The sequence below is a fragment of the Hylobates moloch genome, unplaced genomic scaffold, assembly GCF_009828535.3.
Source record: "Hylobates moloch isolate HMO894 unplaced genomic scaffold, HMol_V3 SCAFFOLD_8, whole genome shotgun sequence".
Classification (NCBI taxonomy): Eukaryota; Metazoa; Chordata; class Mammalia; order Primates; family Hylobatidae; genus Hylobates; species Hylobates moloch.
Genome location: NW_026652283.1, coordinates 100442198 through 100470015, shown reverse-complemented (window position 1 = coordinate 100470015; position 27818 = coordinate 100442198). Strand labels below are relative to the sequence as shown.

Here is a 27818-nt window from a genome sequence, read left to right as displayed (position 1 = left end):
AAGCAAATGAGAGTCATAAATTGACAAATATTGAGGAGAGAATACAACTTAGAGTAAAAAGCAAACAAACAAACAGAAGCAGTTTCAAAGTCCTAGCTTTGCATGACTCCAAGCTAGCTGTGTCCTTTGGCAAGTTACCAAAGTCCCCCAGGCCTTCAGTTTCTTACCTCTACAATTGGGTGCAGTTTCTCTGGATTGTTATGAGGATTAAATCAGAAAAGGAATATGAGATTATAAATGGTATAATATATTTTAAAGTAGAATTATTAAATGAAATAAAGGTAAATTCCAAACTTCTGGCAAATAAAATTTGGGTCAATAATATGGCTTTCATATATCTGGCTTATGTATGGTAGTTCTCCAACATTTGAATGAAAGGATGGTGTGTAAACATATTACCATTTATATTTCCAGGGGAACCCAAGGGACCACTTGGGGGTTTTGGTCCTATTAGATGCTTTGTTGGCCTCTCTAACAAATATTTAGAGAGGTAAGATTTAAGAGTTTAAATGTTACACAAAGCCATTTGGACCTTTTTGGTTACTTCTACTTTGATGTACCTAGAAGTAACTCTTTTTTTGCACTCTCTGGCAACCTAATTTGTGTTTACCATGTCTCTGGGATATTAATTCTTCTCCAATAATTAAAAAACATAATGTAATTCAGAGACACAGGGACTGGACATGCGTTTTGGATGTAACGCTTACTGGACTGGAAGGATATATGAACTTGAAGAATCTACTATATCAGTGTAGCCAAGGTGAGCAAAGTAGAGCCAGTGAAGAAAAAAAATGGACAGTCTCTCCTTAGGGCTACATATGTACGTTGCACATTTTCAGGGGCACCAGTCCTATATATTAGTGTGAATGGAATCCCCAGAATGGGCCAACATGCATGACATCTCTGGAGATGAAGTCTGTTTTCTTGTTGATATAAGGGAGAAAATACATTTAAAAAGCACACATACACATACACACACACACACGCACACACAGACTACCATGCTTCCTATGATTTGACTATTGATAATTCTATAGTATATTTTATACTGCTTCATGGAACATTTTGTGTCTCTTTTTTTAAAAAAAATCATCTTAATGATTATGTGAACATTTTTGAAAGATGATACTTCTGCAGAATGTGCTACTGCCAACTCCCAAGGGTATTCCTGATTTATGATCTAAGCCTGAGTTTCCTCTTCATAAAATCAACTAAAGAGGATGAAATAAATAATGTATAATAAAGTATTTGGTAAAGAGCAACATGATTGGCATCAATGACCTGTGCTGACCCCACTTCCCATTCAGTGTTATTCATACACTTCACAAATACCCAAATTCATCTTACCTACATCTCTCTCTATTCCTTTCATGTGTTTGACTTCTCCCCATGCAGTGTTTTATTGTAAATACCTGTTGTACTTTGATAACTACATTAAAATGAAAGCAATGTTTGTAGCAATTTATTTATACAGCTTTTTACTTTCTTTCATCTCAGCTGAATTCATAAATAAAAATGTCTTCTCTTTCAAGTAGTTGCCTATAAAGATATGCATATTTAAGAAAACCTGCAAAAGAATATGCTATCTTTATGATTTATTAAAAGAAGATAATTGAGGAGTTAAAAAATACCTTTCAGCCTACAATCATGAACTAAAGAGGGAAAATGTGTCGACTGGTATATATGCCAAGAATTGCTAGAAAATTATAGTTTTATTACTCAAGATCCTTTTCAGACAAATGGTTGGAGACAAATATTCCCTGTACTTTAACTGTGATTTATTTTACAAGTAAAGCTCTATCTATGCAGCATAACTTAAAGTTAGGATTTGAATTAGATTGCCAGTTGTACCCAAGCCAAGCAATTCAAACCGTGAAGTGAAACTTTAAGTTGAATTCTCCAGCTTGTATTAAGATGGAAGGCTTCTATACTGAGACCTTTCTATTAAAAATTCAGGAAACACTTTTCTTCAGCTATTTTCCATCCTGGGTTTTCTGAAATAGACCATCTCCATTTCAGTACTCCTTCCCATTTTCCCCGTATGTATATCCTTTCCGATCAGAATATATGTTCAGCAAATGTAAGTGCCATGTATGTTGTAAAATCTAGCTTTTCTACATCTTAGTTCACTTTTAGAGACCACCCTTTTAGCAAGATTCATCATTTCAGTAGTTAGGAAACAATAGCTCACTTATTAAGGTAGCCACTTTTGATGGGAAATAGCATGGAATAGTGCAGGGTTTTCTAAACTGTGTTTCTCTGGGACATAGTTTCACAAAACGTTAATGAAAGTTTTATAGAGCATGGATTATTTGACTAGATACATGTAAGAATATTGAATTGAACAAAATTAAACGGTTTCTTTTTTGACAGGAATTCCCAGAACTTTTGATAAGCACTTATGCATTGTGAATCTCAAGATTAATTTATAATTTCAGTCTTTCCAAAACTGTTATGTATGTGGAACTCCCATTTTTATTACACAAAATTTTATTCTCCCATTTATTTATTGCTGCATCACATAACATCCCCTGATTTAAAACAATTTATTACTATCTGTCACAGTTCAGGCTTCACTGGTTTCAGCTGGGTGGTTCTAGCATGGATTCTTTTTTGCAGTTGCAATCAGATAGGCTGAGGATGAGTTATCTAAAGATGTAACTAGCCTGGATATTTATATGAATGTCAGTAGATGGTGGCTATTGCCTAAGACCTCAGATGAGGTTATCAGCAAGGACACTTACCTACGTCTGTTTTCATGCTTTTGGCTTCTCTTACGTTCTATGAAGGAGCATTCTTGGAGTCCCAGGGGAAAGCTCCATGGCTTCCAATAATCCAGCCTTGCAAGTCGCAGAACATCATTTTTGACACAGTTGTTTGATCAAGCAAGGCCCCAAACCACCCTAGATTCAAGGGGAGGGGAATTAGAATCTACATTTTGATAGAGACATGTGGACATTCAGGAAGGAAAATAATTCATGGTGGCCGACTCTGCAGATTATCCACCAGACTTCAACACCTCATGAGGCACTGAAATTCTGTAGAAAAGTTAGGGTAGTGGTGAATAGAAGTGTGTTGGAGAGATTGGTATACAAGAATTCCCCATCAGGGACACATACTCTGTCATGGACATTGTTTAAGATTGTAGGTGTATGGTAATAACAAAAACATGCCAGCTTTTAGATAATTTTATTCTCATTTTAAAATTCCCTACAGAAGGGGTTGCCAGGTGAAGAACAAGATGCCCAGTTAAATTCGAATTTCAGATAAACAGCAAATAATTTTTTAGGTGTGGTATGTCTCACATATAGGACATACTTATACCAAAAAAAATGGTTATTTATGTGAAATTCAAATTGACCTTTTGTATTTTTATTTGTTACATCTGGCAACACTGCCTACAGATAACATATTATTTTATCGTTAGTGTTATTATTAGACTCCTCCTTCTGCCCCCCTTAACATTGCTACACCATTGAGTTTGTGGAGAAAAAAAAAATGATATAGCAAAAAGAACTTAGGTTTTAGAACCAGAGAGATCTGATTTCAGATCCTAGCTTTGCCATGTACCAGCCTTATAACTGTAAATTATTGAAGCTCAGCAAGCCTAAGTTTCATCATCTTTTGGGACTAGTCATAACTACCTGGCAGAATTACTAGGTGCTTAGATGAGATGACTTGTATAAACACCTAAACCTGTGATTGAGGTATCACAGGCATGGAGCCAAAGTTAATCTTGGTTCCTGTTTCCCTGCTAAAACTGAGGCAAGAGGAAAATTCTGCTTATTTCCTGGGTAGTGTTTATTTGATGAAGGATGTCAACTGGTAGAGATCTAGGTGGGTCTTTTAATTCTTGCAGGTGAATGGAGTAAGTAAGATGTCATCTTGGGAGTTGAAAGTTTGATGGGAAGAAAGATATGTTTAAAATGATGATGACAGCTATGCTGTCAACACTGTGATCATCCCATAAGGTCTATTATGTAATCCTCTGAATTACTTACTCAACAATATTTTTATTTTGATTTTATTTGCTTGCATATCCATACTTTTATGTAGATTGTTACCCAAAATCTGTTATAGTATAATTCATTATAGGGTAAATTCCATATCTGTTATTCTGATTAACCACACCAAGAAAAATTTGGGACAAGTGAAATCTGAATTAATACAGTAAAAGCAGTTTCTCTCGGATAAACCTCGAATATGCAGGGAAATATTTAATGAACACATACTGTGACAAACACTGTGGAATTCTCTCTGAAATAGGTTGTGGTTAGCTCCATATTTATAGCCAGGGAAATTGAGGCTCAAATTGGCGTGAAAAGAGTTACAAGGCAAATAAAGGCAAATAAACTCCTCCCCTCCAACCCATCTGTAACACCCCTTGTTTAGGTCACCAATAGCATTCATGTCACTGAGTGCGATGGACATTTCTCAGTTCTGATATTTACTGACCTTTCAGCTGTATTCCACAGTGTTTACCATGACTCCCCTGTTTGAAAGACCCTGTTCTGTTCTCAGTAATACGTCACTCTCCTGAGTCCCTCCATCTTCTCTGGCTTTTCTTTTATATTTCTTGGAGGCTTGTCTTTTTTATTAGGTATGTTTTGAAGTTCCTCAAGACTGAGCCTGAAGTATCTTCTCTTCTGTTTTTTCTCTTTTACCTTGAGGGGAAAAGAAAAGTGATAGGTGATTTATTTATTTATTTATTTATTACCTATCACTAGGTTCATGGCTGTGGTTCTTAAAAGAAAGATTAATAAGAGACAATTATATACATTTATTTAATATAAGTTTTATATGACATGAGAAGCTTCAGAAATGGGGAGCCAAGGAAACAGGGAAAGCTGTGCATTTTTATGTTAGGTTTGACAAAGAAGTCAATAGTAATGGAGAGGTATGATTGGACAAAGGGAATACCATTTAATGATAATACACCAACTTCACAAGGCATATTTGTTCAGATTCTTCTCTATGTCCCTGTTTCTTCAGAGATAGGGATGTTCCTTTTCTCCAGGTATCGGGGGGGTATCTTTTGAATGATGGTCTTATGACTTGCTTCAGGTGAGAAGGAAGGGAGAGGATCAGAGAGTGACCTTCCTAGGTTTTATGGCTTACTTCAAGGGAGAAGGGTGATAGGAAGGTGGGAGAGACTTCCTTGCTTCTTCTGTTTTCTCAAATACCAAGGTACCGTATTTTGGGTTACTATATACTGTTCCCCATCTTATCTCAATCACATGTACAGCTTCAGTTAGCACTTACCACAGTTCTCCGGGTCTCACACATCGCTCCACTGCCCACACCAGGGTTACACCTTTATTTTCATTGGTTTGCTTATTTCTTAATATCTTCATGTCTGATTTTACTTACTGTCGGATCCTTAGGGCCTTGCATTTAGTGATCATTTAACATAGACTTGAGGACTGAAAGAATACATGAATGAATGAACCCAGATTACTGTGACCTGAAACCTCTTTTTTTCACTCCCTACTCTGCATCCCAAAGAACTTTAGGCATCAAAAAATCCCAGAACTTCATTTTGTACACAAGGAGGCTGAAATTCAGAGAAACCTAAAAAGTTTGGCAAAGTCACACAGCACTCAGAAGCTGGGTCTAGTACTCTGCTCTCTCAAAGATTGGGGCTGTGTGCCTTTCTATAGATTTGATCCCAGCTCACCTGCATGACTGAACATGTTCACAAGAATGATAGTTTTCCTTTTCTGGTAATGGAAAAGTGGTCTTTAGCAATTGGATTAGCATATGTTCATTCTATAATTCATCTCTGCCCTTTAGATGCAGCCAGAATCTGAGATATGTACCTGTATCACTTTCCCAGCACTTTCCTTTATTGGCTTGTCTTTTACAATGACTCAGCATTTTTCATCATGCCTTGTTTTCCTCTCTTTACTGTATCTGAGAAAAATAGCCGTTTAATAATAAAATATGATAGTTCATCCAAACGTAATAAAATTCTTAGAAATTCCATATGTCAAAGGTTTGAAGTTCTGTGTTGAAATGCCAAAAATATTAGTAAAATCCTATATAGCTAATAGCTTTTTCTAAAACCCCAAAAAAGGTTTCTCTGTTTCCATGCTAGAGTGTGCACATATATGCTGTGGTTGGTGGTGTGGTGACTGGTACTTTTTTTATTGACTGACAGAATAAATAGAGTATAAAGCCAAAATAATCCACAGCAGATGACTAAAAGCATGTTAAACTTAGCTAAGAGTAAAGGTACTTGTCATTTTTAAACTTTCCTTTTGCTTCCTCTTTTTTTCTAGTGGTGGTGGAGGGTGTGGCAGGGTAATGTGGATTGCCAAAGCAAGCAAGAGGGAAAGGAAAAACATAGCATACATGAGAAACGTTAGGAAAAGAATTGAACAATATTTCCATTCTGTTACAGAGTTACATAATTATTGACTGATGGAACTGAAAAAACCCTTAGAAACTATCCTTCTTACTCCTTCAATTTTACAGATTAAAATTGCAAAGTCCAGAGAGGTTATGTGATTTATCCAGGGTCACACAATTATTTAATGAAAGAGTTGAGTTGAGGTCATTTGATGTTGGTTTGTCCTGTAAGGTTCAGCTTACTTATTATATTCTCTGTGATATCTTTTATCAGTTCACCCAGTCCATTGTGCCCCACCGTACCAGTATTGCCATAGCAAACTGTATTTCCTGTGCACTATGTGGTGTCATATGTGCCTCTTGTCTGCGTCAGATTTTGAGCTCCATGAGTTCTGCGATTGCACTGTTCATGTGTCAAGGAGGAAGAAGGCAAGAGGGTTATTAACATGTCCTCTTGTGTGGTGAGGATTGCTACACTTTTTCCAAATATAGGCCTCTTTGCCCATCCCTACCTATAAATTTCCCAGATAGCTCTTTTGTTTTCCTATGGTACTTTCATCTTACCTGATGTCTAAGACCCAGCCTGTCTCATTGGTAATGTTTTGCTACCGGACCTGTCATCCTTACCTGTGTCTGTTACTCATGAGTTGAGCCAGGGAAGGCTATTTAGTCTTGTTGAGGACCAGTTTTCTTTAGTCTGGGTATACAAATGGGTATACAAACAGCTGTGTTTTAAGACATTCATTCAGACTATGCAAAAGGGGAATAAGGAAGTCTTTCTTTCTGTGCGTATGCCCATTTCACAGACAAAAGAAAACTGGTCCTCGACAAGACTAAATAGCTTATCATTTGTCATTTTTCTGTTGGGTCCTCATAGAGACTGGGCTGAACTGGCGAGGCAGTAAATAAAGTGGACTACTTGCTTCCTTACAAACTTGCTGAGTAGTTTTAGTTGTTGTTGTCATGATTATTGCTGTTTTACTTTTGATTCCTAAGATTTTTATGCTTTTGCTCATCTAGAATTTATTATCTAGGATTTCCTAATGATAAGATGGATTACATTGATCAATTTTTGAATGTTGAATTCTCTTTGCATAACTGGAATAAATTCCACTTGGTTGTGGTATATATTTCCTTTTATATCAATACTTTTAAAAATTCATTTGCTAATTTTTGGAGGAATTTTGCAGCTATGTTCATGATAGATATTAGCCTCTAATATCAGCCAACACCATTAAAATTAGACAGGTTAATAATCCTACAATGCCACTAAGTGTTCAAATAAAAGAAAGAGTTGCATATCTCTCATTTTAAATCAACTGCTAGAAATGATTATTCTTAGTGAGGAGTGTGTGTCACAAACCAAAATAGGATGAAAGCTAGGCCTCTTGTGCCAGACAGTTAGCCAAGTTGTGAATACAAAGAAAAAGTTCTTGAAGGAAACTGAAAATGCTACTTCAGTAGCAACAAAGCCTGGATGACAGCACATTTGTTTACAGAATGGTTGACTGCATATTTTAATTCCACTGTTGAGACCTCCTGCTGAGAAAAAAAAAATCCTTTCAAAATAGTACTGCCCATTGACAAGGTACCTGTCATCCAAGAGCTCTGATGGAGATGTACAAGATTAATGCTGTTTTCATAGCTGCTAACACAACATGAACACATGAATGATAAGAAAGTGAAAAGTTTTGTTGCTGATATGAAGAAAATTTTAGTGATCTGGATAGAACATCAAACCGGCCACAACATTCCCTTATGCCAAAACTTAATCCAGAGCAAGGCCCTAACTCCCTTCAATTCTGTGAATGTTGAAAGAGATGAGGAAGCTGTAGAAGAAAACCTTAAAACAAGCAGAGGTTGGTTCATGCAGTTTTAAAAAAGAAGCCATCTCTATAACATAAAAGTTCAAGGTGAAGTAGCAAGTGCTAATGGAAAGGATGCAACAAGTTATTCCGAAGGTCTAGCTAAGATAATCCATTTTCCAGGTAGACAAAACAGCCTTCTATTAGAAGATGTCATCTAAGACTTTCATAGCTAGAGAGGAGAAGTTAATGTCTGGCTTCAAAGCTTCAAAGGGCAGGCTGACTCTTGGAGCTATTGCAGCTGATGACTTTAAGTTGAAGCCAGTGCTCATTACCATTTTGAAAATCCTAGATCCCTTCTAAGAATTATGCTAAAACTACTCTGCCCACGCTCTTTAAATGAAACAACAAAGCCTGGTATACAAGATTAATGCTTGCTTGAAGGCTCAGATGATTATTAACATATTTTTAGCAATATGCACTTTTGACACAATGCTACTAAAGACTTAATAGATTATGGTGTAGTGTAGAACTAACTATATCTACAGTAAAAACAACATAAAAATTCTGTATGACTCACTTCATTGTGATATTCTCTTCATTGAGGTGGTCTGGAACTGGACCTGCCATATCTCTGATGATCATCTGTATCTAATTTGTGTTTACCTATTGATGTAGGCAAGTTTGGGTTATGTTTCCATATGGGCTTTTCAGTGCCATCTTAATCAGAGGCTTTGTTAGGCAGTTTATATGTGTTGTTCATTCAGTCTTCACAAGAGCTTTATGGGTCAGATATTCCTACTAACATGTTACAGATGAGGAAACAGAGTGTCAAATCTTGTTTTGTAATAAAAAGAAAGAGTATTATCCATTTTATAGGTACTCTCCTGTGCTTTAAAATAGTTCTTGATTGCTTTCCTAATCTCCTTATACATATAGAGACCTATGCTGTGTTAGCTGTATAATCTGAAAGAAAGAGATCATTTGGTAGAAACAAAATGAAATGGCTTAATGTTGGCAGGGTGTTAACTTTCAGTGCCACTGAAATTCAAATGGTAGTGGTGCCCCTAGTTTTATTACTCCTAAGTAATTTTTAATTAAGTGTTGATTCCATGCACAGCTGGTTGCATCACACAGACATGCTCCATGCCCTCCTTTGGTTCTGGTTTCCAGGAATAGCAGGCAGGGATTTCCTTGTTGAGCAGCATGACTGCAGTGGGGTAAATACATCTTGGTTCTTGGTTTTATTTCCACAGCTAAATTACATGTACAGTATCCTGATGAGAGGATATTGGGCTGTCACTTGCTAAAGAGAGAAGCACAAGTAATTATGTGAACCTTGTTTGACATTTATAAGCGACCTGGTCAATTCTGAGAAACGAACAAGATAGCAGACACTTCCATGAAAGGTGGCTGATTGATAGTCTAGCCAAAATATGATACCTGGTAATTTATGGCAATTTTCTCTAACAGGAGTAGATATTGAATTTGTTTCAAAAATGCCTCAAGAGTCTTTATCCTATCAAGGCATTACTACTTTCTGCAAAGCACACGCTAGAAGAAAAAAATGCTTCAGACCAGAAAATAAGGATATTGTGTGTCTCTGTGTATGCATGCATACAGATATATATGTGTGTGCATGTTGTAGGGGGAAGGACTTAATTTAGTGTGCTATGGAATTCATGTAGACAGATTGGTGAGATTACATTTTATTGCTTTGTGGAGGTCGCAAAATTATTCCCACTGCAGAATTTGTTAAAAGAAAAGGAGAGAGTGATTTAAAGAAATGTATTTGATTTTGATAAGTAACTCATGGGTAATTCCCTCTACAATATTTTAAACAAATATGCCATTAAAAGCCTGCATCTTAATCTCTTTGCACAACTTCTTTTATCTTATTACCAATTTAAATTATAGAATAGCAATCACCTGTTTTAAAATTCTCTCCATCATTTTAACTGCAAAGTCAGAAAAAGAGTGCTTATTACTTCACTGGTCTGCTAGCCTGATGTGAGAGAAGAAGGTATGTTCTTTCCAATAAACATCTGAGAGAATCAGGATATGTTTTAATTCTGTTTCTGCCATAAATTAATGTATAACTTTTGGAAATCATGTGCCCTCTCAATGTCTAAATTCCTATGTTTTAAAGTAGGAACTAAAATACTTATCAAACTTACATTAAAGGGTTGAAATAGTGATAAAGTGAGATAGTGTATTTGAAATTATAGAGACCTTTTGGATTTTGCAAGACTCTCTTGCCCACTTTGCACTGATGTGGCATAGTTTACAAATATGAATTTTGGTTCTAAAATTTCTAGAAATTCCATCCGGATATGGACAAATGATTGACGTAGCAGTATGTTCTATGAATACTATGCCTTGCCTTCACCTGCTAAGTTTCCTACATTTTAACACATAGAACTGAGCAGTAAGAATATGGTAACATATGTGCATATATGTATTGGCAGAGGTGAGGTGAGCTAAATTTGAAGACAGAATGTAGAACAAATAATACCTTAGAACTGTGGAAGTCACTCATTGTAGGATGATATTGCTCTTGACCCACTCATGATTAGTCAAAGATGGTTCAAGGTTTTTTTTTTAATTATCAAAATGACTGGATTAGAGTGATGGGGGCAGCATAATCACTAATGATAAGAAAACACAGTGGTCCTGCTTGTTAAGTTAAAAACACTTTAATTGTATAGACATATAATTTAGTAAAATGGATAATTTTGATTTTTGAACAATATTATGTTTTCTAAGCTTTTTTTTCCCCTTCTAGACTGGTAAGAACAGGGTGACCTAGTACTTTGTTTTGTTGAGATAAAATTGACATGTAAGATTCATCCTTTTAAAGTTTACAATTGAGTGCCTTTTATTATACATTGTATAAAAATTATGTATTGTACAAAATTGTACAAACACCAACTTCCTCTAATTTGTTTTTGTAATCCCCAGAGAAACTCCATATCCACCAGTAGCCACTCCCTGTTCCTCCCCACTCTTTACCTAGCAACCACTAATCTACATTTTGTCTTTCTGGATCTGCCTATCTTGAAAATTTCGTATAAATGGAATCATACAACATGTGCCCTTTTGTGTCTGGCTTCTTTCACTTAGCAATGTTTTCAAGGTTCATCTATGTTGTATTATGTATCATTAGGTCATTCCTTCTTATGGCTGAATAATTTCTACTGTATAGATATACTATATTTTGTTTATCCATTCCTCAGTTGATGGACATTTGAATTGTTTTCATTTTTTGGCTATTATGAATAATGCTTCTATAAATACTTGTGTTCAGGATTATGTGTGAATACTTTTTGTAGACTTCATTTTTTTCGGATTAATTTTTTAGATTTACAGAAAACTTGAGCTGGCAGTACAAAGAGTTCTATATTATTACCTCTCTCCACTCACCTGCCACTGTCCACAGTTTCCCCTATTATTAACTTCTTGTATTGGTCTGTTACATTATTTGTAATTCATGAAGCAATATTGAAACAATATTATTAACCATAGTCCATAGTTTACATTAGGTTTCATTCTTGGTGCTGTATAGTTCTATGGATTTTGGTCAAATTCATAATATCAGGTATCTAACCTAAATTATAATATATAGAATAATAATTGTAAGACCCTAAAAATCTCCATCTCTTCATCCTTCTCTCCAGTCCCCCAAACCCCTGGCAATCACTGATCTTTTTACTGTCTCCATAGTTTTGCCTTTTCCACAATGTCATGTAGTTGGCATCATATAGTTTGTAGCATTTTTAGGCTGGCTTCTTTCACTCAGTAGTATGTGTTTAAAATTCCTCTATGTCTTTTTCTGGCTTGATAGCTCATTTCCTTTTATTGTCGAATAATATTTCATTGTAACATATTGAAACTATTGAAGGATATCTTGATTATTTCAATTTTTGATAATTAATGAAGCTGCTGTAAACATTCTTGTTCAGGTTTTTGTGTGAACAAAAGTTTTCAAGTCATTTGGGTTACTTAGGAGTGCAATTGTTGAATCGTATGGTAAGATTATGTGTAGCTTTTTGAAAAAAACTGCCAAATGTTCTTCCTCAGTGCCTCTATTATTTTGCATTCTTACCAGCAAAGAATGAATGTTTCTATTGCTCCATATCTCACCAGCATTTGGTGGTGTACATGTTTTAGATTTTAGCCATTCTAATAGGTGTGAGGTGGAATCTCATTATTATAGTTTGCAATTCTCTAACTGCAGCAGGGAGGCATGGGAGGGGCTGTACACTCTATGGAGCTGGTGGGAGCTCCACCCCTTCTGAGTTGGGGCAGGAGCTCCCAGGTGCCTCTGCAGCTGCCCAAAGTGCAGCTGCAGACCCAGGCTTCCTGTTCTGCCAGCAGGCAGGTGCTCTGACCTCCTGGGTGGGGCTATAGCCACCCAAACTGCAGTTGTGGATGCAGACCTCCCTGCGATCTTGGAGGGGGCCAGGAGCAGGCAAGAACTGCCCTCCTGGGTGCAACTGCCGCCACTGTATCCCAGGCTGCAGACTCCACGGAGCAGGCAGTAGTTGGAGACAAGCAGGCATGCTGCCCCTTCGGGGTTGGCCAGGTGGGAGCTCCCCAGGTGCAGCTGTAGCCTCAGCATCCTCCCAGTCACAGGACCTAGGCATCTATGCAGCCTCCATCCTTGGGGCCCAGGAAGGACCCCGTCCCATTTCTGCAGGGTCCAGGGTGTCTGCTCCCACTGCCTGGCCTCTCTTCTTTCCCACTGCCATCTCCAAGCGGGTATGGGGCCAAGCAGCTGGGGCCTTGAATGGCAGCTGGAGGCAGAGTCCTGGGCAGAAGGGGCAGGTCCCCAGTAAGGCCCCACCTTCAGGCCAGGGAGGGCCTGAAGGCTGGGGGCTGGGCTGCCAGTCTCATGGATGGTAGTGGAGACTGGTGGTGTCTGATCCGGATGCAACCATGGACCAATCAGCATGCACTGCCTTCCCTCTGATGTCCATAAAAGCCTTGGGCTCAGCCAGAGCAGAGTAGAGGATAAACAGACAACAGGATGTCCAACTGCAGAGAGGAGCTACCCTCTCTGCTGATAGCTGGAGACATTGAGAGGACCATCTGCAGAGAGGAGCTACCCTTTCTGCTGAGAGCCTCAGAGACCTGCAGAGAGGTCTGAATGACCTGCCTGCAGATAGGAGCTACCCTTTCCGCTGAGAGCCTCAGAGACCTGCAGAGAGGTCTGAATGACCTGCCTGCAGATAGGAGCTACCTTTTCCAGGCCCTCCTCACTGCTGAGAGCAGCAGATGTTGTGAAGACCAGTGAGCAGAGAGGAGCTATCCTCTCCAGGGCCTCCTCTATGATGAGAGCTGAACACTTGATGGGAGGACCTGCTTGCCTACAGAGGGGAGCTACCCACCTTGGGTCTCCTCTGAGCTGTTCTAGCACTAAATAAAGCTATTTAGTGAGAAATAAAGCCATTTGGTGAGATGTCTGTTCATATATTTTGCCCATGTCTTAGTTTATTATCTTTGCTTGTTTTCTTGTTAAGTTTTAAATGCAAGTGTTTTTAATTTGGAAAGGTATATACCTAGGAATGGAATTGCTGAGTCATATGTTAATTCTATGTTTAACTTCTTGAGAAACTATAAAACTTTTTTTCAAAGCAATTGTACCACTTTAAATTCCCAACAGCAAAATACAAAAATTCTGTGGGATCGGTGGTGATATCCCCTTTGTCATTTTTTATTGCGTCTATTTGATTCTTCTCTCTTTTCTTTTTTATTAGTCTTGCTAGCGGTCTATCAATTTTGTTGATCTTTTCAAAAAGCCAGCTCCTGGATCCATTGATTTTTTGAAGGTTTTTTTGTATCTCTATTTCCTTCAGTTCTGCTCTGATCTTAATTATCCTACAGAAATACAAACTACCATCATAGAATACTATAAACACCTCTATGCAAATAAACTAGAAAATCTAGAAGAAATGGATAAATTCCTCAACACATACACTCTCCCAAGACTAAACCAGGAAGAAGTTGAATTTCTGAATAGACCAATAACAGGCTCTGAAATTGAGGCAATAATTAATAGTTTACCAACCAAAAAAAGTCCAGGACCAGATGGATTCACAGCTGAATTCTACCAGAGGTACAAGGAGGAGCTGGTACTATTCTTTCTGAAACTATTCCAATCAATAGAAAAAGAGGGAATCCTCCCTAACTCATTTTATGAGGCCAGCATCATCCTCATACCAAAGCCTGGCAGAGACGCAACAAAAAAAAGAGAATTTTAGACCAATATCCTTGATGAACATTGATGCAAAAATCCTCAATAAAATACTGGCAAACCGAATCCAGCAACACATCAAAAAGCGTATCCATCATGATCAAGTGGGCTTCATCCCTGGGATGCAAGGCTGGTTCAACATACACAAATCAATAAATGTAATCCAGCATATAAACAGAACCAAAGACAAAAACCACATGAATATCTCAATAGGTGCAGAAAAGGCCTTTGACAAAATTAAGCAATGCTTCATGCTAAAAACTCTCAATAAATTAGGTATTGATGGGACGTATCTCAACATAATGAGAGCTATCTATGACAAACCCACAGCCAATATCATACTGAATGGGCAAAAACTGGAAGCATTCCCTTTGAAAACTGGCACAAGTGCCCTCTCTCACCACTCCTATTCAACATAGTGTTGGAAGTTCTGGCCAGGGCAATCAGGCAGGAGAAGGAAATAAAGGGTATTCAATTAGGAAAAGAGGAAGTCAAATTGTCCCTGTTTGCAGATGACATGATTGTATATCTAGAAAACCCCATTGTCTCAGCCCAAAATCTCCTTAAGCTGATAAGCAACTTCAGCAAAGTCTCAGGTTACAAAATCAATGTGCAAAAATCACAAGCATTCTTATACACCAATAACAGACAAACAGAGAGCCAAATCATGAGTGAACTCCCATCCATAACTGCTTCAAAGAGAATAAAATACCTAGGAATCCAACTTACAAGGGACATGAAAGACCTCTTCAAGGAAAACTACAAACCACTGCTCAAGAAGTAAAAGAGGATACAAACAAATGGAAGAACGTTCCATGCTCATGGGTAGGAAGAATCAATATTGTGAAAACAGCCACACTGCCCAAAGTAATTTATAGATTCAATGCCATCCCCATCAAGCTACCAATGACTTTCTTCACAGAATTGGAAAAAACTACTTTAAAGTTCATATGGAACCAAAAAAGAGCCCGCATTGCCAAGTCAATCCTAAGCCAAAAGAACAGAGCTGGAGGCATCATGCTACCTGACTTCAAACTATACTACAAGACTACAGTAACCAAAACAGCATGGTACTGGTACCAAAACAGGGATTTAGACCAATGGAACAGAACAGAGCCCTCAGAAATAATGCCGCATATCTACAACTATCTGATCTTTGACAAACCTGACATAAAGAAGCAATGGGGAAAGATTTCCCTATTTAATAAATGGTGCTGGGAAAACTGACTAGCCATATGTAGAAAGCTGAAACTGGATCCCTTCCTTATGCCTTATACAAAAATTAATTCAAGATGGATCAAAGACTTAAATGTTAGACCTAAAACCATAAAAACCATAGAATAAAACCTAGGCAATACCATTCAGGATATAGGCATGGGCAAGGACTTCATGTCTAAAACACCAAAAGCAATGGCAACAAAAGCCAAAATTGACAAATGGGATCTAATTAAACTAAGGAGCTTCTGCACAGCAAAAGAAACTACCATCAGAGTGAACAGGCAACCTACAGAATGGGAGAAAATTTTTGCAACTTACTCATCTGACAAAGGGCAGATATCCAGAATCTACAATGAACTCAAACAAATTTACAAGAAAAAAACAACCCCATCAAAAAGTGGGTGAAGGATATGAACAGACACTTCTCAAAAGAAGACATTTATGGAGCCAAAAAACACATGAAAAAATGCTCATCATCACTGGCCATCAGAGAAATGCAAATCAAAACCACAGTGAGATACCATCTCACACCAGTTAGAATGGCAATCATTAAAAAGTCAGGAAACAACAGGTGCTGTGGTGCTGGAGAGGATGTGGAGAAATAGGGACACTTTTACACTGTTGTTGGGACTGTAAACTAGTTCAACCATTGTGGAAGTCCGTGTGGCAATTCCTCAGGGATCTAGAACTGGAAATACCATTTGACCCAGCCATCCCATTACTGGGTATATACCCAAAGGATTATAAATCATGCTGCTATAAAGACACATGCACACGTATGTTTATTGCAGCACTATTCACAATAGCAAAGACTTGGAACCCACCCAAATGTCCAACAATGATAGACTAGATTAAGAAAATGTGGTACATATACACCATGGAATACTATGCAGCCATAAAAAAGGATGAGTTCATGTCCTTTGTAGGGACATGGATGAAGCTGGAAACCATCATTCTCAGCAAACTATCGCAAGGACAAAAAACCAAACACCGCATGTTCTCACTCATAGGTGGGAATTGGACAATGAGAATACATGGACATAGGAATGTCTGGTCATCTTTGGTGAGTGCATGCAGAAAGCAAATGAGCTCTAGTCTCTTTCTCTTCCTCTAAGCACACTAATTCCATGATGGAGGTTCCACCCTTATGAACTGATTACCTATTAAAGGCCTTACCTCCTAATACCATTACATTGGGCATTATGGTTTCAATGTATGAATTTTGCATGAGACACAAACATTTGGTACATATCTATTGATCTACACAGATTTATAATTATTGTTTTATGCACTCTTTATCAGATAGAAAAAAAGGAAGTGTAAAAAGATATAAATTTATATTATCTTTTCTACTTGTATAGTTACCTTTACTGGTACTTTTTTTTTTTTTTTTTTTTGAGGTGGAGTCTCGCTCTGTCACCCAGGCTGGAGTGCAGTGGCGCAATCTCAGCTCACTGCAGGCTCCGCCTCCCGGATTCACGCCATTCTCCTGCCTCAGCCTCCTGAGTAGCTGGGACTAGAGGCACCTGCCACCACGCCCAGCTAAGTTTTTTTTTTTTTTTTGTATTTTTAGTAGAGACGGGGTTTCACCATTAGCCAGGATGGTCTCGATCTTCTGACCTTGTGTTCCACCCTCCTCGGCCTCCCAAAGTGCTAGGATTACAGGTGTGAGTCACCACGCCTGGCCTACTGGTACTCTTTATTTCCTTCATTTGCGTTTAGGGACCTTTCATTTCATTGTTAAGGACTTCCTTTGGTATTTCTTGTAGATCACATCTGCTAGTGACTAGTTCTCTCAGTTTTTGTTTACCTGGTAATGTATCAATTTTTCTTTCATTTTTGAATGATATTTTTGCTGGCTATAAAATTCTTAACAGTCATTTTCTTTTAGTTCTTTGAATATTGTATCCCACTACTTTATAGCTTCCATGGGTTCTGATGAGAAATCAGATTTAACCTTATTGAGGATTTTTTGTACATAATGAGTTAATACTCTGCTGCTTTTAAGATTTTCTGTCTTCATAGCTGATAGTTGGATTGTGTATGTGTTTGAGTCTTTAAGTTCTTCCTACTTGGAGTTAGTCAAGGTTCTTAAATGTGTAGGTTAATATTTTCCATCAAATTTGGAAGTTTTTAGACACTATTTTTTCAAAATTTTTTCTGGTATTTTATCTTTTCCCACTTCTTTTGCGCCCCTCCTCTCACTTATCCTGCCTCCACTGTCTATCTTTCCACTTTCTACCTCCATGTGTTCAAGTATTTTAATTCCCACATATAAGTGAGAATGTGCCAATATTTGTCTTTTTTTTGCCTGGCATATTTCACTTAACATAATGATTCTAAGTTCCAATCATGTTGCTGCAAATGACATGATTTCATTCTTTTTTATGGCCAAATAGTATTCCATTGTGTGTGTGTATGCATACATATATACATCACATTTTCTATATTAATCTGTTGATGAATGCAAGTTGATTCCATATCTTTGCTATTGTGAACAGTGCTGCAAGATACTTGAGTGAAGTTTCACTTTGATGTATTGATTTCTTTTCCTTTGGGTAGTGATATAATGTGCATATTAGTTCCCACCCAAATCTCATGTTGAATTGTAATACCAAATGGTGGAGGTGGGCCTGATTGGAGGTGTTTGGATCATGGGGGTGGATCCCTCATGGCTTAGTGCTGTCTCTGTGATAGTGAGTTCTCACGAGATCTGGTGGTTTAAAAGTGTGTGGCACCTCCCCCCACATTCCCTCTCTCTTGCTTCTGCTTTTGCCGTTTGACATGTTTGCTCCAACTTCATTTCTGCCATGAGTAAAAAGATCCCTGAGGCCTACCCAGAAGCTAAGAAGATGCTGGTGTCATGCTTTTATACCCTGCAGAACCACAAGCCAATTAAACTTCTTTTCTTTATACATTATTCAGTCTCAGGTAATTCTTCATAGCAATGCAAGAATAGCCTGACATAGGTAGATACCTAGTAGTCAGATTGCTGGATTGAATGGTAATTCCATTTTCAGTTTTTGGAGAAATCTCCATACCATTTTGAATAGTGGCTGTACTAGCGTACATCTCATGAGCAGTGTATAACAATGTTCTTATCTCCTCATTCTTGCCAACACCTTATTTTCTGTCTTTTAAATAATAGCTATTCTGACTAAGATGGCATCTCATTGAGGTTTAGATTTGCATTTTTGTGATGACTAGTTATGTTGAGAATTTTTTCATATACCTATTGGTCATTTGCATGGTTTTTTTTTTTTTTTGAGAAATGTCTATTCAGGTCCTTTGCTCCCTTTTAAATGGGATTGTTTGTTTTTCTTTCCATATTGAGGTGTTTGAGTTCCTCGTATATTATTAACCCCCTGTTGGATGAATAGTTTGAAAATATTTTCTCCTGTTAAACAGATTGTTCATTCTGTTAATTGTTTCCTTTTCTATATTAATTATTTTTAGCTTAATATAGTCTCATTTGCCTGTTTTTGTTTTGTTTCCTGTGCTTTTGAGGTCTTAGTCATAAATTCTTTGCCTAGACTCATGTCCAGGAAAGGTTTCCCTAGGTTTACTTCTAGTATTTTTATGGTTTTGTGTCTTATGTTTAAGTCTTTAATCCATCTTGAGTTGATTTTTATATATGGTGAGATATAGAGGGTCGAGTTTCATTCTTTAGCATGTGGCCATCCAGTTGTCCTGGCACTATCTATTGAAGAAGGTATCCTTTCTTCCAATGTAAGGTTTCGTTGGCTTTGTTGAAGAAAAGTTGGCTAAAAATATGAGGCATTTTTCTGTCAGGTTCTCTATTCTGTTCCCTTTGTCTATATTTTCTATTTTTATATGAATATCATGTTTTGATTAGTATAGCCCTGTAATGTATTTTGAAGTCAGATAGTGTGATTCCTGCAGCTTTGTTCTCTTTGCTCAGGATTGCTTTGGCTATTCAGCCTCTTTCATTGTTCCATATGAATTTTTGGATTGTTTTATATAATTCTGTGAAGAATGATGTTGGTATTTTGATACAAATTGCATTGAATCTACAGATTGCTTTGGGCCATATGGTTATTTTATTGATATTAATTATTTTGACCCATGAGCATGGGAAGTTTTTCCATTTGTTTATGTCATATTCAATTTCTTTCATCAGTGTTTTGTAGTTTTCCTTGTAGAGACCTTTTATCTCCTGTGTAAAATTTATTCTCAGGTATTTTATTTTTATTTTTTGGAGCTACTGTAAATGGTAATGCATTCTTTATTTCCTTCTTGGCTAGATCATTATTGATATATATATATATATAAACAGTACTGGTTACTGATTTTTGTGCATTGATTTTATATCCTGTAACTTTATTAAATTTGTTTATCAAATGTAAGGGGTTTTGGTGGAGTCTTTATATTTTTCTAGATAAAAGGTCAGATCATTAGCCAAAAGGGGTAATCTGATTTAGTTCCCACTTTAGATGCATTTTATTTATTTATTTATTTATTTATTTTTGTCCGATTGTGCTGGCTAGGACTTCCAGTATTATATTGAATAGGAATGGTGAAAGTGGGCATTCTTATCTTGTTCCACTTTGTAGAGAAAGGCTTTCAACCTTTCCATATTCAATATGAGTTGTAGGCTTGGCATATATTGATTTTATTATTTTGAGGTATGTTCCTTCTCATACCTAGTTTGTTGAGAGGTTTTATCATGAAGGGATGTTGAATTTTTAAAAAAAATGCTTTCTGTAGATCTGTTAAGATGATCATATGGCTATTGTCCTTCAATCAGTTGATGTGACACATCGTTGTTACTGATTTTCATATGTTGAGCCATCTTTGCGTCTCTGGTATAAATCCCACTTGATCATCGTGTATTAACTTTTTGATGTTTTAATGGATTTGGTTTGCTAGTATTTTGTTGAGGATTTTTTGCATCTGTGTTCATCAGGGATATTGATTTTTAGTTTTCTTTTTTGTGTGTGTGATTGTGTGGTTTGGGTATCAGGATAAGGCTTTATAGAATGAGTCAGGAAGAATTGCTCTTTGATTTTTTGGAGTATTTTCAGAAGGATTGGTATTCTTCATTGTACATTTGGTCAGATTTAGCTGTAGATCTATCTGGTCCTGGCCTTTTTTTTTTTTTTTTTTGGTGGGAGAATTTTTATTACTAATTTAACTACTTGTTATTGTTCTGTTCAGGTTTTCTGTTTCTTTCTGATTCAATCCTGATATGTTGTACATTTCCAAGAATGTATACATTTCCTCTTGATTTTCCCATTTGTCAGTTCCTAGTAGTCTCTGATGATCTTTTGTATTTCTGTGTTATCAGTTGTAATGTGTACTTTTTCATTTCTGATTTCATTTATTTGGGTCTTCTCTCTTCTTTTTTTGATTAGTCTAACAATAGTTTATTAATTTTGTTTCTCGTTTATATTTTTCTAGTCTCTATTTTGTTCCAGTCTTATCTTTGTTTATTTTTTTCTTCAAATTTTGGTTTAGTTTGTTCTTGCTTTTTTGGTTACTTGAGGTACATTGTTACATTGTTAATTTGTAATCTTTCTACTTTTTTGATGTAGGCATTTAATACTGTAAACATTCTTTTAGCACTGCTTTTGCTGTATCTTGCAGGTTTGGGGATGTATTTCTATTTTCACTTGTTTCAAGAAAATTTTTCGTTTTATCTTAATTTCTTCATTGACCCAATCATTATTCAGGAGCATGTTCTTTAATTTCTATGTATTTGTATAGTGTCCAAAGTTTCTCTTGGTATTGATTTCTAGTTTTATTCCATTGTGGTCTGGGAAGATACTTAATATGACTTTAATTTTTTAAAGATTTCTTGAGAGTTGCTTTGTGGCCTGATGTATGGTCTATCATAAAGAAGCTTCCAGTGCTCAGGAAAATAATGTATGTTCTGCAGTTCTTGAATACAATATTCTATAAATGTCTGTTAGGCCCATTTGGCCTAAAGTCTAGTTAAATCCAATGTTTCTGTATTAATTTGCTGTCAGATGATCTGCCTAATGCTGAGAGTGAGATGTTGAACTCCCCGACTATTACTATACTGTAGTCTCTCTCTTTAGATGTAGTAATATTTGTTTTAAAACCCATTCAGCCATTCTGTACTTTTAAGTGGAGAATATAGTTTGTTTACATTCAAGATTATTGGTATGTGAGGCTTTATTCCTGTCATACTCTTCATTGTTTTCTGGTTGTTTTGTATATTGTTTCTTTTTTCTCTTATTGATTGTTGTTGTGATTTGACATATTTCTGTAGTGGTACCATTTCAGTCCTTTCTCTTCTTCCTTTGTTTAATTGCTTTCCCAGTGAGTTTTATAATTTCTTGTGTTTTCATGATGGTAAATGCCATCTTTTTGCTTCCAGGCTCAGTACTCTCTTGAGCATTTCTTGTGGGGCTGGTCTAGTGGTAACAAATTCTCTCAATATTTGCTTTTCTGAGAAATACTTTATTCTCCTTCATTTAAGAAGGGTAATTTCACTGGATGTAGTATTTTTGATGGACTTTTTTTCTTCTAGCACTTCAAATATATCTTCTCATTCCCTTCTGATGTGTAAGATTTCTGCTGAGGAATCTGCTGTTAGTCTGTTGGGCTTCCTTTATCAGTGACTAACTGATTTTTTCCTGCGGTTTATAGGATTTGATCTTTATAGATAACTTTATAGACAGTCTGAGTATAATGTGCCATGGAGAATATCTTGTTGCTTGTATCTGCCTAGAAATCGTTGAGCCTCTTGTATCTGAATGTCGAAATCTCTTGCTATACTTGGGAAGTTTTAATCTATTATTTCATTAAATAGGTTTCTAATCCTTTCTTTTCCTCTTCAATCTCAGGGCAACCAATAATTTGAATATTTGATTGCTTTATGTTGTCTCTAATGTCATGAAGGCTTTGTTCTTTATTATTATTTTGTTCCTTATTTTTTTCCTTACTGAATTATTTCAGAAGACTTGTCTTTAAGTTCTGAGATTTTTTCTTCTACCTGATCTAGTCTATTGCCAAACATTTCAAATGGATTTTGTATTTCTTTTAATGAATTCTTCACTTCTAGAATTTCTTTTTTTTAAGTATCTGTCTTTTGGTAAGTTTTTTATTCATATTCTGAATCATTTTTTTTTATTTCTTTGTAGTGTTTTTCAGAATTGTCTTGTATCTCACTAAACTTCTTAAATATTTTGAATTTTTATGTGTGATTTCAAAATTTTCTTCTTGATATCTATTGCTTGAGAATTCTTATGTTCCTTTGGAGGTATCATATTTCCTTACATGTCTGTTTCCTTAGTCCTTATGGTGATATCTGCACATCTGGTGTAGTAGTAATTTCTTCTATTTTTTAATTTATTTTCATAGGGGAGAACTTTTTCTGAAAGGTGTATCTATGATATTGGTTGGATAGGGTACTTTGACTTTAATTCTTCGTGTGTGCTGTAGTGTAGTCTCTGTAAGATTTATTTGGCTGTAAACAGCATTAGTACCATCTATGATTTTCTTGGTGGGTTAGAGTGTAGTTATTAGTGAAAGCTGTGATAAAGTTGTGCTGGGGATTGGGAGCCAGGTAGGCCAGTCTTAAGTCCACAGTGTTGAGCAGTATACTGAGTGTGCACACCTTTGTGCCCCAGGATGGTATACATTGGCACCTCTGTTGGTGTATAACAATGGCTAATTATTGGGCCTCCAAGTGGCTTGCTTGGATACCAGTAGTGGCAACATTGGCCTGGGTAGGTTCTCAGGCCCTGGGCAGTGGGCATGGTGTAAGCAATAGCTGTAGCAGTGCTAGGATGATTCTCTGGGTCCTGGATGGTGTGCACTGATGCCGGCAATAGCTGTGATGGGCTGGGCTAGCCAGTCTGCAGGAGTGCAGATGGTACCTGCAGGTAGGTATCAACTGAGGTGCTAGTGGCTGGGAGTTGAGGCCCAACCTCAGGCCTCTGAGAGAAGTGTTTAGGTGTCCCAGGTGGTGGATTTGGCTGGGCAGGACCCCAGGCTGTGTGCTGTATCTTGAGGGATTACAAAGCTAGATTGAATGGGCTTATGCTCAGGCCCCCCAGTGGTGAGAGCAGAGTGCTCAGGTGAGGTATGGAATCAACCACACTGAGGCCCTGGCACTGGAGAGGGTGAGACTGACCTCAGTGGTCACAATCTGGAGCAGCAGCTGGTGGAGAATGTGTATCTCTCTCATGCCCCAGTCCAAAGGCTTACCCCCTAGCCTTGGTGGCAGTAGCCCATGCCTACCTCACCCCAGTTTATATTCCCCTCCCTAAGTGCAGGAGGCTCAACTCAGCTGGCAACCAAGTCTCAGGAGTAACTCATAACCTGCTTATGTTTTGGTATCCATCCACGCAGCATTCATTTTTCCAACATTGGCATATCTCACTCACTTCTTAACTCAGCTGTGAGAGATCTTCCACACCCAGCAGTGACAGCCTAAGTTTCTGTAATGCCTTAGCCCTGGTGCTGCTGGACTCCAGGAGAGTGTGCAGTCTCCCAAAGACTATTTGAAAATGGCACCCTGCTGTAGCTGCTTAGCCCTTAGAAAATGTGTGGAAGCTCAGCATGAATTCCCTCCCTGGAGCAGTTCCATCCCACCATCTCCCACTCTCCTGGCGGCTCCCTATGTTAGTTTCAGGCACTGGGTTCTCCCATAGCCAGTATTGTGTGATTTCATGGTTGGGATGTGGGCTGCTGGAAGTCTCTCACCCACCCATTCCCCATATTAGGAAGTCATTTCAGGCTTCCAGCCTTTCCAAGCCTGAAAGGCTGCCTCTGTCCCTTCCTTTCCCCTGCTTTTGGTGTTTCCTGCCACTTCTCTGTTGAATTCCAGCATTCTCTCTTCAATAATGTATTTAAAGTATGACTGTCTATATACCATGTTGGTTCTTGTAAGTGGAGGAAGTGGGCATGAAATCTTATAGTCATCCATCTTGAAACCCAAAGGGAAAGAAAATTCTTTACCCAACTTTTTCACAGCAAAATTTTGAACATTTTTCAACTGCTCTATTTGCTATGTTCATTGCTATTGCTTTTCTGAGCTTCTGCAGTTTCCTGAAGGGGTCGTGCTCCCTTTCCCACGTAGTTGTTGGGACATACTGTTTCATTTCCCTGAAAATTATTTCAGATTCTCCTTTTGCTGTCTTTCTATGGATAAAAGCTTCTAGTCCTTGAAGCAATTCTTTACATATCTTCAAAATAATTTTTTTCTATTTGTTATAGGAAAGCAGCTGTTCGTTCCACATTTCTTTCATGGTATTAGGCTATTTCTTGGTGCCTTGTTGCTACAAATATGTCCCACCCTCTTTTGGCACATAATGATCATATTACTTTAGAAAAGAAAAATAGAGAGAGAATATAAATACTTGTCTGTCTCACAAATGTTAGGAGGTTTTATTGACTTTATAATTCCTGCCAATTTGAGGGTACCAAGCTCTTCCCAAATTCATTCTTAATTCATAATTTAAAAATCTCCTTCTAGATTAGGCCTTCTCCTTCCCCATCACTATAACAACTATGTCTCATACCATGCAGCAAAGACATTGTCGGGGAAAAAAGAGAAATGAGCCCTTGATCCAATATTCCACTCTAATTTAAGAAAATTCTCTCCTTGAAAGCCTTCTGAAATCTTAACACTTTCCCATACCCATGGAAAAGAACTACGTGGATCTGTGTGCTCTTGACACTTTGAAATTAATGGAATCTTTTACTTCTATCAACATAGATTAAATGAATATCATATTTATATAAACCCACTTATCAAGGGAAAATGTGAAAGTTAAAAAATTTTATAATTTACTCTCTGGTGGCCCTGTTTAATCAAAAGTGTATGGAGGGTGTTTGTTGGCTATAATAGTGCCTAAATCTGAAGAAATAGAAATATTAACTAAAAGATATTTGATTCTATGTCATCATCATATATGCAGAAATTGCAGTTGCAATCTGTGTTTATAACACACATTGGTCAGTTAGAGTTGCTATCCTAAGTAAATATCAAAATGAAGGAAATCAGTGATGCACAAATGATCCCAGTGAATAGAATGAGTCAGACATCAAAGACCTGAGCCTGTAGTTGGTAGTATTGAAATGGAGAAGAAGTCTGACCAAATACAAGTATAGTTATCTGATAAATATGGTGCTGGAGTTTCAGAGAGATCAAAATCACTTCCCAGGGTAGATGGAAAATGAGAAAGATGGAAGTGAGAAGTTCCAGAGAAAAAGAAAATAAGGCTAGTTATTTAACTTTCTTGTTAGAGTTATTTCACATCAACGTCCTTACAATATGGGATGCCACATGTGAATGTGTTGTAGACACTCAGAATTGTAACAAGCACTGCCCCAAGAATGAATATACACAGAGTTGTTTCCTGTGTTAGACTAGGTTAGGCTATGCTGTGGTAACAAACAAATCCTAAAATATCACTGAGGTGACATAGTAAAAGATTGTCATCCACATTACAGTACCATGTATTTCAGCTCTCTTGAGTATAGCTGTCTTTCATGTGATGACTCAGGGACCTAGAATTTTTCTGTGTTAAAGCTATATCATGTGGAACAAATGACTTCCACTAAAACCATTAGAAGAAAAGAGAAGCTTGCAGAGCACACAACATATTTTAAAGTATTTTACATCTCCTCTAGCCATGTGTCATAAACCAAAACTCAGTGAGGTGGCCCCAGCCTACCTACAGCAGTGGTTGGTACTTTACCTGTGTGCTCTGGAAGAAGACACGGAGTCATTATCTCTGCCTCAGATTTCAAGATTTTGAGGAAACAATGAAGCATTGGCATGTGAAACACGTGAAAGTCCGTGGAAAGGATTCATTGCCAAAATAAAAAATGTGTTGATGAAAATGTTGATGAAATATGGAAAGCAGAATAAACTAACAGTAGAGTTTCAAAGGCTATGTTAGCACTACATATTCTTGATAGAGTTGTGAACTTCTTGAACTAATAAATATGCCAAGCTTCACATAGAGAAGCCTGATATGTTTATTAGTTCAAGAAGTTTTTAAATCTTCTTTTATGTAGATAAAAAAGAATAATTTGGGCGTATGCTATTAGCATTCCCATATTAACATCTAATGCATTTTGACCACAGGATTTCCATCTACTGTTGTTACCATGTTTTAAATGTCTGGTCTGAGATTTCATCCTCTGTAAGAGGATTGGACGTAGCCTCTAAGGTGACTTACATTTCTGATATTCAGTGATTCAAAGTTTTTTCCTCTTTTGTGTGTATATGTGTGTGGGGGCATTTAATGGTAGATTTGATATAAACTTTGTAACTTACAGGAGAATTTTTCTTTGAGAAGAAAATTGTTCAGGCTAGAAGTGACTGTTTTACAATCCAGTGTGCATTGTTCAACAGAATTGAATTTTTAAAGATTCTATTTGCCATCTGGTATTTCCTTTACTCAAATGATCATATGTACATATTTTTTATTATATTGAAATGCCAATTATTTTTCTCCTGAGTAACTTTTTCAAAAGACAACTCACATTCTGAGATTTCTAAAACCCTGCTTACTGTAGTTTTCATTGTATTTCTTTCTTGAAATATTATTACTCTCTTGGGTTTAGAGCTTGTTAAAAATGGTATTTTGCAAAAGTACAAATGAAAGGATATTATTCTATAAAGTGTGAGGGCACATTTTTAACCAGAGTTTAATCTAGCTTGTGGATATGATTTTTAGAATGTGTGTTCTCTCTTATTAGTTGTTCTGTGAACAGACATACATGGTGGGATCTGGTTCTGTATTTTATTATTTCTGTGACCTCTTAAATAAGCTACTTACCTTTATGCATTCATTTTGTCATCTGTAAAGTATTAATGATAATCACTAATACTTTAATTTTATTTCTTTTTTTTTTTTTTTTTTTTTAGACAGAGTCTCACTTTGTTGCCCAGACTGGAGTGCAGTGGTGCGATCTCAGCTCACTGCAAGCTCCGTCTCCCAGGTTCATGCTATTCTCCTGCCTCAGCCTACCAAGTAGCTGGGACTACAGGCACCCACCACCAAGCCCAGCTAATGTTTTTGTATTTTTAGTAGAGACGGGGTTTCACTGTGTTAGCCAAGATGGTCTCGATCTTCTGACCTCGTGATCCTCCCCCCTCAGCCTCCCAAAGTGCTGGGATTACAGGCGTGAGCCACCGCGCCTGGCCCTTTAATTTTATTTCATCAGCAATTAATAGAATC

At 37.2% G+C, this 27818-nt stretch overlaps 1 protein-coding gene across 1 annotated transcript in view; it reads left to right on the top strand.

Moving 5' to 3' along the window:
- RBMS3 (RNA binding motif single stranded interacting protein 3) overlaps window positions 1-27818 on the top strand; it is a 1191227-nt gene that overhangs the window by 124831 nt on the left and 1038578 nt on the right. The gene's annotated exons all lie outside the window — the stretch shown is intronic.